Raw genomic sequence first — 20,071 nt, forward strand, 5'->3', positions numbered from 1 at the left:
AATGTTAGGTTAAGTTAAACGCCTTCCTGAACGGATGAGTTTCAAGTTGTTTCTTAAAAGAATGAATTGGGTCATCTGATCTAATTAATATGCGGTGGGTTGGCACCCTGCCCGGGATTGATTCCTGCCTTCTGCCCTGTGTTGGCTGGGATTGGCTCCAGCAGACCCCCGTGACCCTGTGTTCGGATTCAGCGGGTTGGAAAATGGATGGATGGATGGATGGATGATCTAATTAATTCTATTAGAAATGTAATCCTAATTTTATATTTTGCTTTATTTTATTAAAAAAAAAGAAATAAGGTTTAGTGTATAGCTAGATATAATTTCATAGGATATACAAAATGTATTCTTAAATAAAGAAATAAGGTTTAGTGTATAGCTAGATATAATTTCATAGGATATACAAAATGTATTCTTAAATAATTGTCTCTTACAGAGCATCACGACTACACCGATGACATTAAAGAGAAGTAGCGGATCTTATTTAGACACCTGAAAGCCCGCAGTAATATTATGTTACTTACTTTTTTGACCTTTTGGTTGTAGCCACGTTACTGGTGCATGACAGCACTTTATAGAACACTGCAGTAAGCTGAGGAGGCAGCAGAGCGAGACGGAAGTCTCTGAAATATTATCAAACCTCTTGCCAACAAAGCAAATGACCTCCTTTAAAAGCTCAGCACAGTGTGTCTTATAAACTAGTCTGCATTTCATGAATAAAGCCAAAAGTGTTTTGAAAGGTGTTTTGCATAGGAACATTTCTGGTAATGTTAGTTGCTAGGAAAAAAATTCAAAGTTATCTATTATAGTTCATATAAAAGAATAAACACTGTTCAGGTTTGTACCTCACACCTTTTAAATGTGATAGTAGCAAAACACAATGCCTTTTTAGTTATTCTCACAAGATTTACACTAAACAGAGCAGGCTTCTTCAAAACACAAAGTGGCCCATTTCTTTTGAAGTCATTTGCCCTGGTTAGGGTTGTAGTACAAAACACTGATTACGATAAACGTGAGATTTGCGCGTCTTTTTTCCTGTCCTGGGGTCTCCTCCCAGGTTGTTCAGTGCCGTCACACTTTGACTCCATTCTGTCTCTGGTTGCCGAGTCATTAGAGATTGGATGGAAGGGTTGCTTTCGGCAGTGAAACAGGCCAATCAGAATTCAATTTCAGTAAGCTGGTCACCTACAGCTATTATGAGTCAGCTCAAATGGAGCATTTAAAGGAATGTTCCACCCAAAAACAATATATCTTCAGAATTTTACTTTACTTTACCCCAGGTGTTTTTAGTGATAAGAAAGTAACATTTTAAAAACTTGTTTAAAATTTTACGATTCAACGGTTGTGGCAGGTGGCCAACGGAGAGAAATAGCAATCTCAAATCCATGAAAAAAAATCTCACGTTATTTGTGGTCATATAATCCACATGCAAAGTCAAAGTCAAATTTTGCTTATAAAGCACATTTAAAACAGCTTAAACTGAACCAAAGTGCTACACAAGATAAGTGAAGAGAAGCAGTTAAAATAAATAGAGTGTCACAACTGAGTGCCAGAGGACGTCCTCACGGGGTCGATCCAGGTATGTGATAACCCACTGGGGCGAGAGGAGGCACTGCTGCTAATGTTCTCTTCTCCTTCTCTACACAGTTTGGAGAAGTTGCCCAGTGAGGGTTCTTAGTCCCTTTCAAGGCCTGGGTGCACGGAGCCCCCAAAAACGACCCACTACTTTCTTAAGAGTTGAGAGTTATTTCCGTTGTATTGTCCAAGAGGCTGTTTTTCTTTTCCACCAGCTAGTGTCAATGCCAATATTTTTTTTTGTTTTTTTTTATTAAATTCAAATTAAATGGGACGACCCAGTTGATGTCCCAAATTTTCAAAGTTGCTTTACCTGTCATTCCACACCCAGCTACAAGACACATAAGAAAACCACAATCATGGGAAACCGTACGTCAAAGATATACTTAAAATTCCCAACCACCCACACAGATACACACTCTTAATCATGAATATACATAAAGCCAACATATACAACCATAATGTTTAATCTCTTATGGGGTCAAAGACCAACAAAAAGAAATAACTCAATGATAACTTAAAGTGGACCTAATTAGCAGATCTAAAATAATTGGTTAATGAAGTGGCCACCACTTATAGCTTCAACCTCAACCTTGGCATCACTAAGAGCATCTGGCTAACAAACCGCATTGCTCTCATTGGCATGTAAACGTGAAGGAGCTCCGAACGGTAAGAGGGGGACTTTCCTTTCACACATTGTAAAACATCCATCCATTCATGATCCAACCCACTCTATCCTAACTACAGGGTCATGGGGGTCTGCTGGAGCCAATCCCAGCCAACACAGGGTGCCGGGCAGGGCGCCAGCCCACCACACATTGTAAAACAAGTGACAAGATTTCAAAATCAATTTTGTAGAAGACAAGAAGCCACTGGAGCGAGGTCAATATTGGCAAGATGTAGGCACTCGAGCAGCAGTGTTCTGAACGAGTCGCAGGTGTTGTAAAGATGCCTGATCGATACCTACGTACAGTGAGTTGCAATAGTCCAAGTGGCCTGTTTCAGATCACTAAAATCATCCATTCATTTGCTTAATATGTTCCAAGAATGCATTTTCACTAAAAAATTTTTAAATAAACTACTTCAGGAAAATTCTCTCGTAAATGATTAAGGAACACACACACACGCAAAAAATGTCCGAACTAAAGACCAGTCTCTTCTTCTTTCATCTGTCAAAGGTCCCGTTTCTTCAATTTAAAAATATAAAATTGTGGGAATGCGTTGTCAGTCAGTCTCCAGCCCGCTGTATCCTAACACAGGGTCACGGGGGTCTGCTGGAGCCAATCCCAGCCAGCACACGCTTCCTCCCAACTCTGACTCCCCAATGTGAGGTGGCAGGCTTCTTTCTGGATCTGGACCCAGGAATGCTTCTGGCGCCACACTCTGTCTTCCTGGAAGCACTTCCGGGTCATATAGAAAGTAGGGAGACCTTCTCCTAACAGCACCCAGGGACCCCAAAAGGGTTGCACTTCCAGGCTCCAACTCCCAAGCACCCCTGCGGGTGTACTTCTAGGTTGCCACAAGAGGACCACTGCCACCTGCCGTATTGAGGATGCAACTGCTCCCCACCTCTGGCTTCTACTGGTCCAAGTATTATTTTGTTCCTACCAGGCACAAAGTCATTTCTCTATCTAACTGGCCAACTTGTCTGGCCTCCCGTTCGGGTAAGAAACCATCCTCCTTCTCAGGCTGGATGCCTGTTCTCTTTCTACACATGAAATTAAATATTTTTCTCGGGCATCACTATAAGCACATGGAATCAGTAACAGTTCAACAGAATATCATTTTTGCATGAAAGGTTCCTTTAACTTTTCAAACAAATGATGTGAAGGGATATGTTAATGGGGCGGCATGGTGGTGCAGTGGGTAGCGCTGCCACCTCGCACTTAGGAGATCCAGGTTCGCTTCCCGGGTCCTCCCTGCATGGAGTTTGCATGTTCTCTGCGTGGGTTTGCTCTGGTTTCCTCCCACAGTCCAAAGACATGTAGGTTAGGTGCATTGGCAATTCTAAATTGTCCCTAGTGGGTGGGTGTGTGTGCATGCCCTGCGGTGGGCTGGCGCTCTGCCCGGGGTTTGTTTCCTGCCTTGCGCCCTCTGTTGGCTGGGATTGGCTCCAGCGGACCCCTGTGGCCCTGTAGTTAGGATATAGCGGGTTGGATAATGGATGGATATTTTAATGAACTCTTTCAGGGTGAATATCAACTTTTGTCGAAATTCAGAGGTAGAGGATGATAATCAGCCACAAAACTCGTTGTTATGTTTTAGTTTAACTCTCTTTACTAGAAGGAAAGTTAGCCTCGTTGATATGACCTCGATTAACTGCACAAGAGCAAACCACCTCTAAAATGGCATCAACAACTCCGACTTTCATGACAAGAGGTACAAACCAAAGTGTGTCACCCTACCAGACAGCCGGCCCACCACACATTCCTACCGGCCATCGAGCTGCCCTTACACAGCCACCAGAGACACTGAACAGGGGCCGACAGCAGCCACAGTAACAGACGTTTTATGTTGATTTACATATGAAACCTTTGCTTTGTGTGCTTTTCAGAAAAAGGATTTACCTGCAAAAAATATTCAGCCCTCAAAGAGTTAATGCCACAATACTGTAAGTTATGTGTAGCCCACATCTGAAAAAGAAATAACAAGTATTTACTAATGTAACTACATTGTAGAATCCTTGCTTTTCTGCAGTCATAAAATGACTTGTCATCTAATGCAACAAATTACATTAAAATGTGAACCTTTAACTCTTTCAGGGCTGATGTCAACTTTTGTCAAAATTCAGGGGTAGAGGACAGTAATCAGCTGTAAACTGCGACAACACTCACCCTTACATTTAAGTTTGACTTTCTTTGCTAGAAGGAAAGTTAAGTAGCTTTGTTGATTTAACCTCGATTCCCTGCATGAGTAGCGAAGAGCAAACAACCTCTAAAATGGCATTGACATCGAATACAAAAGTGAGGTACCAGCATCAGCTGACCAGTCCCCAGCTGATCGTGGTGTTGAACACGTTTGTGTAGCTGGTACGCCTACAGCAGCCTTTGCCACTACTTATGATGACAAGAGGTACAAACCATATTGCGTTACACTACGACTGCCATCGCCGCCCACCTGCTGTGCGAAGGCAGCCAGCCCACCGTGCACTCCTGCTGGCCATTGAGATGCCACTGCCACAAGAGATGCAGAAACAAGCGCCAACAGCAACCCCAGCATGTACCAACAGACGTTTTATGTTGATTTATGTGTGCAACCGTTGCTTTGTGTGCTTTTCAGAAAACTGAGATTTTTAGAAAAAATATTCAACCCTTAAAGAGTTAAGCAAGTAATTCAAAAGATTAAATAAGATGACATGGGCCTTGTAGGTCCGTTCTTCTCAAAATGTATTGCTCCTGCTGTAAGAGTCCTTTTCTCCCAGTTGTAGGCTCCTAACTGAATGCTGAGTTCTGATGACTGTTGTTCTTTTAGGCAGGAGAAGATGGGAGCTTCAGAGGAAAGGACGTCAACATTCTTCTGTTTGATCAACGTCCATTCTCAGGGTAAAGGGTAAGATGGAGATAGGAACAGTGGTGCCCCACGGTCAGTTGGTGAATTGCGTTCCCATGAAAGAGCCCTGTAGATGCACCCTGCTCACATGTGTTCAACTATTTAAGTATTAAAAAGCAACTTTTTTAGTAAATTTTGTCCATTGCAGTGCATGATCTGCTGACATTAGCTTAGATTAACTGATACTAAACTAAGCGCTCTCAACATGTTCTTATGGTTAAAAAAAAAATAATGTCAAACCCATAGCAAAAAAATCATAATACATTCTCCCAATAGGAATTTTTTGTATTCCATAATGATATTGTGGCAACTATCTGTTTTAGTAGAGGGAAAAAGAAAAGTCCAGAGAACAACAGTTGATTTGTTTAATGATTTTGGAAATAAATGGGCATGGTGTCTTGGACATGACAACAGAACATAAGAACATAGGAAATCTGATAGATGAGAGGAGACCATTCGGTCCACCAGCTCGTTTGTTTAGCTAATAGCTAAGCCGTCCCAGTGTCTCATCCAGGTACTTCTTGAAAGTTGTCAAGGTTTCGGCTTCAACTGCATATCTCGGTAGTTTATTCCAGATTTCCACAAGTCTTTGATTAAAGAAGTGTGTTCTGGCTTCAGTCCTAAATGCACTTCCAATTAATTTCCACTGGTGCCCTCGAGTATGTGATTCACCATTTAGCTGAAAGAATTCTGATGGATCAGTTTTATCAATGCAATTGAAAATTTTAAAGACCTGGATCAGGTCCCCATGCTGTCTTCTCTGCTTGAGACTGAAGAGGTTTAATTTTCCTGTCTGTCGAAGTACAACATGTCTTCAAGTCCTGAGATGCACTTGGTTGTTCTCACTCTGGACAACGTCAAGTGCTGCTATGTCTTTCTTGTAGCGAGGTGACCAGAACTACACACAATACTCCAGATGCGGTCTCATTGGTGCATTATACTGTCTGAGCATAACATCTCTTGATTTATATTCAACAATTAAAAAATCAATGTTAACTTTGCTTTAACAAAGTACTGAGTAGAAAGTCAGTGTGATATTTAAACTTTTTATTTTTCATAAATTTGCAAAAGTTTCTAAAATCCCCTTATTCTAGGGTATCCAGTGTTGCTTGATGTGGGAGAAAAATGAATATAAAAGATTTTAGCACAAGGCTACAACATAAAAAAGTGTGAAAAAAAGTGAAGGGGTCTGAATACTTTGTAAAACCACCGTATGTAAGTGATCTGACTTGTTTCATAATTCTACTGTATATGGCAACATGATTTGTGGTGTTAATTCTCATAATGCAATCCTCGTTGGAGATCTAATCAAACTCCCTGACCAATCTTGGTATGTCAGGTGATCACAATGATGATTACTAGGTATCTTCGTTATTGAGGATTTCTTCAGGTTATCATGTAGATTAGCCCGGATATTACACAAGGTAATAAGATACTGAGTTACACTCAGAGGCAGAGATACTGGATTCGTTATCGACAAAAAGATTTGAACTTGGGATACTGCATTTGTGAGGCAGCAGCACTAACATAAGAAGATAAGGACATAAAAAATTTAACAAATTAGAGGAGACCATTCAGCTAATAATAATAGTAATAATCATTCTTTACATTTATATAGCACTTTTCTCACTACTGTTAGTGGTTCGTTGAATGGTGAGCCACTTCAACCAACACTAATGTGTAGAATTTGCCTGGAAGATGTGACGGCAGCCATTTTTGTGCCTGAACACTCACCGTACACAAGCTATTAGGTGGACAAGTGGTGAGAGATAGTTAGCCATTTAGAGACAGGGGATGATTAGGGGGACAGAATAACCAGGCTATGGGGGGGCAGTCTAGTCTGGACATCAGGATACACTCTACTCTTTACAAAGGATGACCAGGGATTTTTAATAACGCAGAGCATCAGGACCTCAGTTTTGCGTCTCATCTGAAGGATAGTGACATTTTTTCATCAAAGTGTCCCTGTCACCGAACTGGGGAACAGTGGGATCCACATTCAGACTGCAGAGTAAGCAACACCAGCTGGTTTCACCAACACTTCTTCCAGTAGCAACTGTCGTGGCGAAAAATTGTCACCAAAAGGCATTTACCTGAAATGATGGCTATTAGGAGACTCAGAGGATAGGCAAACAGAGTCTATAATTTTATTGCAATAAAATAACAATAATAATAACACGGACTCAACCCAATATGGCCAAATTGAGCTGAGCCCTGAACAGTTCAGAACCCAAAACTTATATAGTCATTTCTTATCACTCTGACCTCGTTCCATTAGCTCATTCTGCACCTGCCTTTACTGTCCATTGTTCATCTCTAGTTTCTGTTTTGCTTATTTTTGATTGGTCTTCGGCCAGGCAGATGTTTTCCTTTTTCCATCTTTGGGCTTTCTTGTGTCATTTCCTTTCCTAGGCCTTTCAAACTATTTTATAATGGTGGCTTAAAGCTAAGCTTTAATTTAAAAAAGAAATATGGCATGTGCTTTTATTTAATCATTGCGTGGCAGGCCTGACTAGCATTAGTATCTACACTAAGGTTAATGCTTATATATTTGTCCGTATTTATTTATGTTCATAAATGAATACACTAATTTTATTTTTCATACATGACATCATCGTGACCTTGTATCAATGCCTTTGCTGTTTCTGCTGACTCACTATTCCAGCTGGTTTCTCACATGACCATTTTTTCCTGCATTTTGTTACTGGTATCGTTCCTTGTTTTCTGGCCTTCAAGCAACAGGTGTTCTCATTCCTCCTTATCCTGTCCTCGGGTAGTTTCTGTACGTCATTCTTTTCCTCTTCTATCCTTCTTTTCTTAATACTGGTAATTTTCCTTCAAGCTTTACTAGAAAATGCGATATGACTAATGTCTTTTATTTAACTATTTGCTTGACATATCTTATTAGCTTGACATTCTAATTTATGCTAAATCTAATGCTTCAGAAGCTATTAATTACTTTTATGGTTATTTATGTTAATATGCTATTTATGCTAACATATAAATTTATTCTCTTCCAGTAGCAACCTGGCCTTCTACTAGATGGTCTCTGGCCGAGTGTGGATATGCTTATCTTTAGGTGGATGATGTGTCTAAGCTGTACTAATATCTTATACTTCTTAAAGTCTGTCAAGGCTTCTGCTTTAGCGACATCACTCGATAATTTGTTCCAAATTCCCACAACTCTTTAAATACAGAACTGCTTGTTTGCTTCAGTCTTAAATAAACTTCCACTTCATTTCCACTGCTGTCCTTGCGTACACAATTCACCATTTTTTCAAAATTGTTCGGTTGGGTCTGATTTATTGATGCCTTAGAGAATTTTGAAGACTTTGATGAGGTTCCCAAGAAGTCTCCATTGATAAAAACTAAACAGGTTTAAGTACTTGAGCCTGTCAGAGGAGGACATGTCTTTAAGTGCTGGTTGCTCTCCTCTCAACAGCTTCAAGTGCTGTTACGTCTTTCTTGTAGTGTGGTGACCAGAACTGCACACGGTACTTCAGATGCGGACTCACCAGTGCATTATACAGTTTGAGCATAACATCCCTCGAGTTTTACAGTATAACCTAACCTACTGGGCCACTATATTATTTCATGTTAAAATAGGAATCTTGGAAAGTACTGTACGTGAGGCAAAATACTATTTAATGTTTACTACAATTTAAACAATTAACACCACAATGTAATTGATTAAAATGCACCTGAAATATTATTTTACCATATTCTTGTAGCAACATTAAAATAGTTAAAAGAAAAGAATTTGTGGTGTGTGTATGCAGACATTTTCCAGTTCTTGAGTCCTAGAAAAGTGACGTTTTATTGGCAAAATGTCTAATGCCTTATTGATTAGTGGCTGATTGTCTGCAGTGCTTGACATCTTCGTTCACTCCTCTACAAAATCAAGGCTTTGGGTAACAGCTACCCATGCTGAATTACAAAAATGGATTTACCGAGGGGCGGCACGGTGGCGCAGTGGGTAGCGCTGCTGCCTCGCAGTTGGGAGACCTGGGGACCTGGGTTCGCTTCCCGGGTCCTCCCTACGTGGAGTTTGCATGTTCTCCCCGTGTCTGCGTGGGTTTCCTCCGGGCGCTCCGGTTTCCTCCCACAGTCCAAAGACATGCCGGTTAGGTGGATTGGCGATTCTAAATTGGCCCTATTGTGTGCTTGGTGTGTGGGTGTGTTTGTGTGTGTCCTGCGGTGGGTTGGCACCCTGCCCGGGATTGGTTCCTGCCTTGTGCCTTGTGTTGGCTGGAATTGGCTCCAGCAGACCCCCGTGACCCTGTGTTCGGATTCAGCGGGTTAGAAAATGGATGGATGGATGGATTCACCGAGGACTCTGACTTGACACTGAAAAGATAGGCTTACCCATGTTAAAGACGTTTGTTCAAGAAGCATTTCCATCAGTTTATTTACAGTATGTATGGGAAAAATATTATATTGTCACTTAGTCACAATCAGTGACAGATAATACATTTCAGAAACACTCTTGTTGTATTTGAGTTTAGCAAACAATAAAATGCCTTCCTAGTGGATGAAAAGAACACATTAAAGGTGAACCAGAAATGATGTTCATAGTATACAGTAGATGAAACAAGTCTTTTGAAAAAGGGTTTTCAAACTTATTAATTTATTACAGAAAAAAACCAAGTACAAGAAATTTAGTGGCTGACAAGGATATTACATTACAACAAAGGATGGTCTAAGGCATCTTGGACCCCCAAAATACAGAGAAGATGAAGCCATATCTATAAAAAGTGTGTTTCATTAGCCGAGTTGGATGTAAAGTGCTACTAATGTGACAGCAGCCATAATACTTGCACTGCAGAAGAGGTCATCCATTTGAAGCAAAGCATGTTTTAGCCCAACCAGTACTCTAGGAAATGCTTGGATTGCTGCTGGAAGAGGTGTTGGCGAGGCCAACAGGGGGTCACTTACCACTTAATGTGGATCCCAAGTACATTGATGGGGACATTATGCTGTAAAAATGGTGTTGTCCTTCAGATGAGACCTAAAACTGAGGTCCTGACTTTCTATGGTTGTAAAGAGAAGGAGGTTTCCCTGATGTCCTGGTTAAATTCCCCATTATGAGTTGGTCATTCCTGCCACCTAATAATCCTCCATTTCTAAATGGATAACTATCTCTCAACCTTCACCATTCATTTTCCACTGCCCATCCAAAGTTGGGTCACGAGGGCAGCAGTGTTAGCAGTGAGACCCATATGTCTCTTTCCCCTGCCACACTTACAACTCATACTGTGGGATCCCAATGTTAAAATAGGAATCTTGGAAAGTACTGTATTTGAGGTAAAATACTATTTAATGTTTACTACAATTTGAACAATTAAGGCCATCTGGGAGATATATGGGAGTTGGTCTCCTCCCAACTAGTCATGCCTGTAAAACCTTCACAGGGAGGCATCCAGGAGGCATCTGTCTCAGACTCAGACCCCCAACCACCTCAAATGGTTCCTCCACACAAATAACTAATGTGTGGTGAGTGTACTGGCACAAAATGGCTGCCGTCTCATCATCCAGGTGGATGCTGCACATTGGATGCTGCTTTGAGTGGCTTGAGAAGTGACATATAAATGTCTTCTTCTTCTAATAAAATGCATTATGTAGTAACTAGCTATAATGAAACCCCAGTTTCTTAAAACAAGTGTACAATGGTAAGTCCATATGTTTCTAACACAATGCGTTTTGTTGCCTTTGTTCATCTGACATTCAGCCCTGTTGGGGGTGATAGACACAGATGATAGACATTTTTTCGTTTTATATAGAGAGAGATATTAATATTTTTCATAGGAGTAATTTAACATAATTCTTTTGAAAAAACATTACGTTGACATGAAATGTAATTATTACCCTATTAACAAACTACTTAAACTCTGCATAGATTTTCGTTTTACCGATGTATTAACAACAGCACCCACTAGTCCTTTACTCTTACCTGCCATCAGTCTTCTTACGGTACAGCACACGTGTCTCTTGTAGCGCCCCTGTCAAAAGACTGTTCAGTTATGAAATCTTGGGCTCACACCGAAGAGGAATTGTCGTTTTGAACGACTGCTTCTTAAGAGATAGAATAAAGACTTTAAGCTTTTCAAAGAATAATTATAAGTATATGCAGTATATACAATATATTTTGGCAAATTGAGCTAGTATTATTTGCTTTGCTTTTACTTTTGTTAGCTATAACTCTGTAAAAAAATAGCTAAATTTACTTTAAACCACTGGTACTAGTTGCATTACATTTATAGCATTTTGCAGTATATCTCAATAAAATAAAATACTAATACAGTGACCACACAGTAAACTGGAACACACAATTACTGCAATGTTGTTGAAATACGGGAATTAAGCACGTTTAGTTTACATTCATTCCCTGCATTGTTACATACCAACTTTATTTTAAAACACAGTATTAAAGGACACTTAAACAGTCTTGATGCATTTAACCCTACAAGCTTGTCTGTGCTACACTATAATATATAATGTAACTGTGTGACGTGTGTGAGCATGGGAAACAGCCTAGGTGATGGTAATTCTCTGCTGAGACAGGAGATGGTATCATGTACTGATGATTTGTCTTCTCCCCGTTTTGCAGATGATTGACTCTGTTCCATCCCTGACGTCACTTCCATGGTCCATCCACCTGGGCCAGTCTCTTCCTCTCAGAATGCTTGAAAACCAGACGAGCCACCATTTTGGGCAGTCTGCAATGAGATGGAAGTCAGGACAACTCATTTTGTGTTTTTTTCTTTTTTCAAATTCAGTCATTTCCGTTATACTGCGTTAGCCACAAGGTGTCCCAAAACTTTGCCGTTGTTCTGGTTGTTCTTTACAATAATTAAATATTTAACTATCAATAACTATCAGAGCATAGATCAGTAGACACTCTTATACATTTAAAAATATCCAATGTTAGCTAAAACTGTTTTATTTTGCTTGGTGGACAAGGAACAGTTGCTTTGGTAAAGCCAGGTTTTCAGAAGCCAAGGAATCATATAGTTAAGATTATGTTTTGCTTCAACATGTTTTTAATAATGCTAATTATGAAATTCTTCTGTGCTACCATCTTGTTTTTCTTATGGGTGTTACTATTTTGAGACCTTTCTGTTTATGGTAGCCATGATATTGCTAGGTAAGGTCTACTACAAGTGTGACATCACCTGTTTGACAGGATAATGGTCAACGTCATACACTTGCTGATAAGAAAACAATTTAGATGTAATCATGGACTCTGACCTAAACTTTAAATTACATATTAACCAGATTACTACACTCTTAAAAATACTGGTTCTTTAATGGTATTTTATGGTTCTTCACTGGGTGTTGTGGTTTCTCGTAGAACTATGCCTTGACCAAGCACCATGTAATTCCTGGAAGGGTTCTTTGCATATGAAGTTGGCTCTTTGTGCTTTAAACAGCTTCCTAATATGTAGGAAAAAAAAGAAAATTTTAACATGTGGTAGACTAACTAACAATAATAATAATAATAACTAGGGGGCCCTTCCCCCTGCTCGCCAGCCTCTGGACGGGTGCTACATGCTAGCCACTTTTCGGCTCTGCTGCTCGCGTATGAGGAAGCGGATTGTTACATACAGTATGCATAATAGAACTAACTATTTTACATTACAGTGAGTAATTAACCATAGTAAGAAGTAGTAAAATGTAATAAATTCAAAGAAAATTATGTTTCATTATGCATTAGAGGTATTTGTTGTGTTATATTTAGATCTTGAAAACTAAAGATAGATAGATAGATAGATAGATAGATAGATAGATAGATAGATAGATAGATAGATAGATAGATAGATAGATAGATAGATAGATAGATAGATAGATAGATAGAATGTTATTTGTCCCCATCGGGAAATTTGGCTTTTTAATTTAATTTATTACTTTTTAAAAAGTCTTCTTGATTGAAGCAACAAATGAGAAGCATCTGCACAGATAGATCAGAAACAAAACATACAGTAGATCCCAGGTGCATGGAGCCAATACTTCAGAAAAAAATGGAACTAACTGGTTAAATGCCATTGGTGCATGGCAAGGCCAATCAGTGCCACAAAGTCGAAGCTGTGTGAGTGTTTTCACAGAGGCCCAGTCTTCAGGGCACTGATTAGCTGTGCCACACAGTGGCTGTCACTACCCGATGTGTGCTACATAGCAAGGAGCATAACATACTTTAATCCATACAACGTATGAATCTATACAAGCACACAGAAATGTTTTCATAATATTCTCATTGTGGTCAGCTAATATACCCCTCAAATTTCTTTTCTAAATTGCATGATGGGTGCATATCCATCTGGAATGGTCATTAGGTAGTGTATACACAGTATATTTTTCACACATGCACAAAGCAGATCAGGCAGCAATGTGAAGTGTGAGGTGGACTATGCTTACAATACACAAACGTGAAAGTTTTGAACATGTTCAATGTATATTGGACAAGAAGTGCAGATCAAGTAGTGACCTTCCCATCCAACATGTCTGCTACAGCTCTGTGATGTCACACTGGCCATCCAAAGCATCATAGGGAGCTGGAAAAAAAGTTCACGAAAGCTGGCCACATGGTTGATTTTCAGGAAAAAATTTGACAAACAAGGTCGATTGTGAGCCCAGCAAATTTGCTGCATAAAATACTTTGGCAAACTGTCGATCTACAGTGCCACAAAACAATTTGGGCAAAAAATGCAATCCTATTTGCAATAATAAAAAAAAATCTGTATATACTACTTATGCATATATACAAACATTAAATAAAAAAGAGAATTGTTGCTTTGCATCTTCCCCCACCATAGCCTATTGTCTATGGGGGAGGAGCGAAAACTTCAGATTAGTCAAAAATTTCGATCTCCGGTTTTCAATGGAACTTGATGTTTTAGGGTCCTCCGATACCAAAAACATTGATATCTTGATGATGGGTGTGTATATGTCTGTGTGTTTGTGTGTCACAGTTTCCTGAAGATGGTCTAGAGCTAAACGGAAAAATACTAAACTCGAAACGTAAGCCTGTTATGAGATGATGATGTACTGATTGGTTTTTGAGCCAAGAAAAAGAAGCACTCTAGAGGAACCCTCAAATAATACTGTAATTCTGTATTTAATTATGAATTCTTCTCGTCAATTGCTATTGTAATGAATTAATTTATGAACAGAAAGATCAGCATTAGTGTGGTAAATAATTGCTGAAATGTTATGGAATAGTTTGGGTAACTTGGTTCATAGGATGCAAAGTCTATGGTCGCTCATGTCTGAATTATTTTTCATAAAAAGATCATTAATGGATGACAGTCTGATAGGGTGGGGACAATGGGTGTGCTCTGTTTTAAGGATAGGAGATATGCAAGAAAGATCTGTTCTATTGCAGGATGGGTTTAATCATCAGTATTGGTAGATTATTAACCTATTTATATTAGCTGTGGTCTTAAAAGCATTTGATGTAAAATGAATTTTAGTAACCCGGGGCGTCCATTGATTTCCCTGATCAACCTTTAAACTTCACCCATGCATATATAATTATTGGAGATATCCTTCATAAACATTTTTCTCCCATGTGATTCTTATCTTTTACCAGTAGTCAGTTTTTCTGTACCATGTGTGATCTTTGTGTGTTTATATACAATACAATTTTACAATACAATTTATTTTTGTATAGCCCAAAATCACACAGGAAGTGCCGCAATGGGCTTTAACAGGCCCTGCCTCTTGACAGCCCCCCAGCCTTGACTCTCTAAGAAGACAAGGAAAAACTCCCAAAAAAAAACACTTGGACGGAAAAAATGGAAGACACCTTGGGAAAGGAAGTTCAAAGAGAGACCCCTTTCCAGGTAGGTTGGGCGTGCAGTGGGTGTCAAAAGAAGGGGGTCAATACAATACAATGCAGTACACAGAACAGAACAATTTCTCAATATAGTAAGAAATAAAAAATATAAATTTTAGAAGTACAGAGCAGAATTTAACAATAGATGATATATCCCCTGCGGTGGGTTGGCACCCTGCCCGGGATTGGTTCCTGCCTTGTGCCCTGTGTTGGCTGGGATTGGCTCCAGCAGACCCCCGTGACCCTGTGTTCGGATTCAGCGGGTTGGAAAATGGATGGATGGATGATATATCCCATAATAAGATTTGGATTTGTGTATAGTCCTGGAGACCTCATCCTTCAAGCTGCCTCCCCCATTTGGCCATTCCACGGCTGAAACAGTGCTGGGCCAACCATCCGATGAAAGGACCCCTCTTTCCCACAATTCCTGCGATCCTCCATCAGGGATGACTTTTCCTTAGGCAGGCAAAACAACTTGGCAGGTGGGCCATGGCACCAAGTGCCACATTTGAGTACCGAGAAGAAAAACAGAATAAGTGAGGGTTAGTATACAATTATAACTGTCATGTTACTTATGTTTAAGTGCTAATGACTAACAACAGAGATGCAGTCTGTACAGTTAATCAGCAGCTCTAGTCAGGGTGTGCTAAACTGAAGTAGTGAGTCTTCAGCCGGGATTTAAAAGCTGAGACCGAAGGGAGCATCTCTTATAGTAGCAGGCAGACCATTCCACAGTTTAGGGGCCCTGTAACTAAAAGCTCGACCTCCCAATGTTATTTTATTAATCCTTGGAATCATAAGCAGACCGGCATCTTGAGATCTTAATGTGTGCTCAGGCTCGACCATTTAATGCTTTATATGTTAAAAGAAGAATTTTGAAATCTTCCCTAAACTTAACCGGGAGCCAGTGTAAGGATTTAAGAACTGGAGTTATGTGTTCATATTTTCTTGTTCTTGCAATAATTCTTGCAGCCGCATTTTGTATTAACTGGAGGCTGTATAGAGAACAGTTTGAACATCCAGTGAACACCGCATTGCAGTAGTCAATCCTACTAGAGATAAATGCATGAATTAGTTTCTCTGAATCCTGTTTATTTAAAAAGCGCCTTAATTTCCTAACATTTTCAAGATGGAAGAAACATGTTTTAGACAACTTTGTAATGTGCGCTTTAAATGACATGCTAGAGTCAAAGATAACTCCTAGATTGCGGGCTGATTCAGTAAAATTAATTGGGATTCCAACTGAGTTAAATGATGACAAAATATTGTTGTGATCAGCATCATTCCCTCCAACAATTAACATCTCTGTTTTATCTGTATTTAAAGACAAGTAGTTCTCATTCATCCACTCCTTTAATTCGCTAACACAACTAATTAAAGACAACATTGGAGAAACTTCATTTGATTTAAATGAAAGGTATAACTGGGTGTCATCTGCATACGAGTGAAAATTAACATTATGTTTCCTAATGAGAAATCCCAGTGGAAGCATGTACAATGAAAACAGTAAAGGTCCCAGTACTGAGCCCTGCGGGACACCATATTGAACTTCTGTGTATAATGATGGAGTACTGTCAGCACATTTCTGTACATATTGGAATCGATTTGATAAGTAAGAACTAAACCAAGCGAGAACGGTGCCTGTAAGCCCAACATCATTTTCTAGCCTGTGCAGTAAAATAGAATGGTCGATGGTGTCAAATGCTGCACTTAAGTCCAACAACATAATTACAGTGGAGTTTCCTTCATCAGAGGATATCAGATGAAGGTTTATATGACAGTTGCGTTACTTCTCCTGTCATTCTTAAATGTGTTGCTCTTTCCTCCTAGATGCAAACACTTACCTGGCTGATTCTGTTCCCTGAAGACATCATTCAGAGTTATGGTCCATTAGATGTTTTCTGAAAAGAGAAAACCATTACAAGTGGTTTTATATATCCTTAGATGTAGCAAATCCTTAAGACCTCATTTAATAAAATGAAAGCTCCACATTTCCTAATCATAAGAGACAGAGTCCTAATGTGGATTATTGTAGGCTGACTTGAGATAACAGAAAGCATATGTGCAGAACAGAGCCAGATGTAATTATGAGCCGTGGACCACGCTGGAGGTGCTCAGAATCAGAATATGTAATGATCTTATTTTTCCGCTGAGAAACATTTTTTGCAACACCAAAAAAGTGTCAAAAGTGATCATTTCTGGCTGAGTTCTTTTTATGATTTTTTTTAAATGAATTTCATTTTTCAAATATGAAGCGGTGATACCATGACCAAACCTGAATAATATATCACTCAGTTTGAGAAAGATAAAGCTGATGTTATGCACAATGAAAATTTGGGAAAAGGTTATAGAGAGGAGGCTTAAGAAAGAGACCACCATAGGTGAGGGGCAGTTTGGTTTTATGCCAGGGAGAGTAACAACTGATGCAGCTCTTAGAGAAATAACAAGATAACAGAAACGTCTGCATATGGTGTTTACTGACTTGAAGAAGGTTTATGATAGAATGCCTGACAACATCGTGTGGCATGCTCCTAATGAGATGACGAATGGTGTCCTCCTCCCAGATCTGGACCAGGGCATCACAGAGCTCCTTGACAGTCTGAGCTGCAACCTGACGACGTCGGATGGACCGATACATAATGTCCCAGCGGTGTTCTATTGGATTTAGGTCAGGCGAGCAGAGCGTGGGGGCCAGTCAGTGGTATCAATTCCTTCATCCTCCAGGAACTGCCTGCATACTCTCACCACATGAGGCCGGACATTGTCGTGCACCAGGAAGAACCCAGGACCAACTGCACCAGTGCAGGTTCTGACAACGGGTCCAAGGTTTTCATCCCGATACTTAATGGCAGTCAAGGTGCCATTGTCTAACCTGTAGAGGTCTGTGCGTCCCTCCATGGATATGCCTCCCCAGACCATCACTGACCCACCACCCAGCTGCTCATGCTGAACAATGTTACAGGCAGCATAACGTTCTCCACGGCTTCTCCAGACCCTTTCATGTCTGTCACATGTGCTCAGGGTGAACCTGCTCTCTCTCAGCACCAGTGGTGGACCTGCCAATTCTGGTATTCTATGGCAAATGCTAATGAAGTTCTACGGTTGCTGGGCAGTGAGCACAGGGCCCACTAGAGGACATCGGGCCCTCAGGCCCACCTTCATGAACTCTATTTCTGATTGTTTGGTCAGAGACATTCACACCAGTGGCCTGCCTGCTGGAGGTCATTTTGTAGTGCTCTGGCAGTGCTCATCCTGTTCATCCTTGCCGAAAGAAGCAGATACCGGTCAGTCCTGCTGATGGGTCAAGGACCTTCTATGGTTCTGTCCAACTCTCCTAGAGTAACTGCTTGTCTCCTGGAATCTCCTCCATGCCCTTGAGACTGTGCTGGGAGACACAGCAAACCTTTAGGCAATGGCACGTATTGATGTGCCTGCCATCCTGAAGAAGCTGGACTACCTGTGCTAGCTCTGTAGGGTCCAGATATCGCCTCATCCTACCAGTAGTGATACTGACCGTAGTCAAATGCAAAACGAGTGACAAAACAGATGAGGAGGGAAAAATGTCAGTGGCCTCCACCTGTTAAACCATTCCTGTTTTGGGGGTCGTCTCATTGTTGCCCCTCTTTTTTTAATTTCATGAACACCAAAGCAGCTGAAACTGATTAACAAGCCCCCTCTGCTACTTAACTGACCAGATCACCAGAGGTTTCATTGTCATGATGCTATACTCTGATTGAAAAGTGTTCCTTTAATTTTTTTGAGCAGTATGTATCGTGACCGGTGTCTCTGCTTTTAACAGTAAAACTTTGGCAAAGAAACACAGCTGCCCTTCAGAAACTCCCTCTTAAACTATATTTCAATGGGAAACAAACACACTCTTACCCGTCCCCTTTGCAGGATCAGCTGCGGGCTTTCAGGTTTACTGTGCGACAGGCATCTCGAACGAGGTTTGGAACAATTAAAAGACCGAGCCCAGGCCAACCGAATGGCTCACTCTCCTATCCTCTCTCCTTCAGAGTGCCTCTGCTCCAGTCGCTGCCTTCGAGCTGTTGAACCCAGTTGATGAGGAGGACTTTGTGTTCTTTTGACCTGGAGATGGGAGATGAAGAGTCCCGTGTAAGAGCTGCTTTATGTGTGCTTTTCTGCTGTTGACAAACCCTGTCTGGATAACGTCTTGTGCTTGTACCTGCCAGTTCTGCAATATAAAGATATTATTCCTTGGAAACCTGTTCCCTTTTCTAGTCTCCTGTGCAACTTAGTGACCCAAGCTTGACAAGATAGAAATGTTTGGGATAGGAATAGAGATAACACACTTGTTAAGTTTACAGGTGTTACCAAGTTGAGTGGAATGGCAGATAATCTATAAAGCATTGAGTCTTTGCAGAAGTACTTGAACAGTTTACAGATGCAGGCAAATTTATAATAGATGAAATTTGACTGCGGTGGGTTGGCACCCTGCCCGGGGATTGGTTCCTGCCTTGTGCCCTGTGTTGGCTGGGATTGGCTCCAGCAGCCCCCCGTGACCCTGTGTTCGGATTCAGCGGGTTGGAAAATGGATGGATGGATGAAATTTGATGTAATTAGATAGATAGATAGATAGATAGATAGATAGATAGATAGATAGATAGATAGATAGATAGATAGATAGATAGATAGATAGATAGATAGATAGATAGATAGATAGATAGATAGATAGTGTTTCCTGAAGAGAGGTATTAGCTCTCTGGAAATGTGTTCTTTATCAGTTGCGGCGTTTTAATAACTTGAATTTAAATTAAAAAAAATTATCCCACCCAGCATGCAAATGACGGTTACAAGCTTACACGACAAGTTAGGATAATTCTAGCTCTTTATTGACGGTTTTACGCGGGCATTACAAACGGGAAGCTTATGACAGACATATCAAGCATGTGGGAGGCTCGACCTATGCAGCCTGCCATCTTCGTTGCCACGCTGAAAGGATTTTAGCCGGACAGAAGACATAATCTTCTGCTTGGCCTCGGACGGAAGACATACTCTTCCGCCCGGAAGCTTCAAAAGTGTTGGCCGTAGGTGTCCATTCTTAAATACAGGTTGGTCCATGTGCAGGCTCTTGGCTCAGATCCAAACAAGGAC

The sequence above is a fragment of the Erpetoichthys calabaricus genome, chromosome 5, assembly GCF_900747795.2.
Source record: "Erpetoichthys calabaricus chromosome 5, fErpCal1.3, whole genome shotgun sequence".
Taxonomy (NCBI): Eukaryota; Metazoa; Chordata; class Cladistia; order Polypteriformes; family Polypteridae; genus Erpetoichthys; species Erpetoichthys calabaricus.